Genomic DNA, 843 nt, shown 5'->3' on the forward strand with positions numbered 1-843 from the left:
CTTCCACTCTTTTTTTTTCCTTTTTCTTTTCTCTCTTGTTTTTCTTTCCATAACTTGAGGGAACTCAACTCATCTAAGATTCTAGATAAAGGGTCTTTATGACTAGTACCCTCGCCATTAACACTAGATGAATGATGACTCATGTTGGTTCCTAAGTTTTGGTTCTTTCTTGTTGGAGGTTTAAAAACAAAAGGTAAAAGAAACTATGGTTGAAACTAGCCAAAATAAACACTAAAAGAGGTGTGAAAGATAAGGGAAAAAACTAATTGGTAAAATGCAAGCTATCTATGCGGTTTGACAATGGAAGGTAAAGGAAATAAGCTATGAAAGTAAGCAAGAAAAGTAAACTAGGTGAATCCTAAGAGTCTTTGGATGACCATATTCAAGGTTCCCAACAAAACACTCACTATCCTAAGGAAAAATTGCCTAAAATTATTACACACAACTGGAAGTTTGGTAACCTATTGGAGGCTCCCAACACACTTCCAATGAAAGGCCTTTTTGTTACAAAACTTGAAATCAATGAAGGTAAGTAAATTGCAAATTAAAAAATTACAAAATGTCCTCAATTTTGGTGGTTGTTCTCTCTTTGGTGATTCACTCAATTTGGAGTCCTTCTTAGTCCAATAGCTCTTAAGGTGGTTGGCCCCTTGCTTCTTGACTCGAATTCTTCAAGGGATGACACCAATCCTCCTTTCCAATTCCCTATATGGAAACTCACAAACAAGGAAACAAAGAGACAGCAATAACCAAAGACCAAAAACAATGAAATGAAAGCTAAATCAATGGAGTTCTAACATATAATTTTTCAGGATTATCAGCAATTAAAGCAATGAAAAGGAC

Source organism: Glycine max, chromosome 6 (genome assembly GCF_000004515.6).
Source record: "Glycine max cultivar Williams 82 chromosome 6, Glycine_max_v4.0, whole genome shotgun sequence".
NCBI lineage: Eukaryota > Viridiplantae > Streptophyta > Magnoliopsida > Fabales > Fabaceae > Glycine > Glycine max.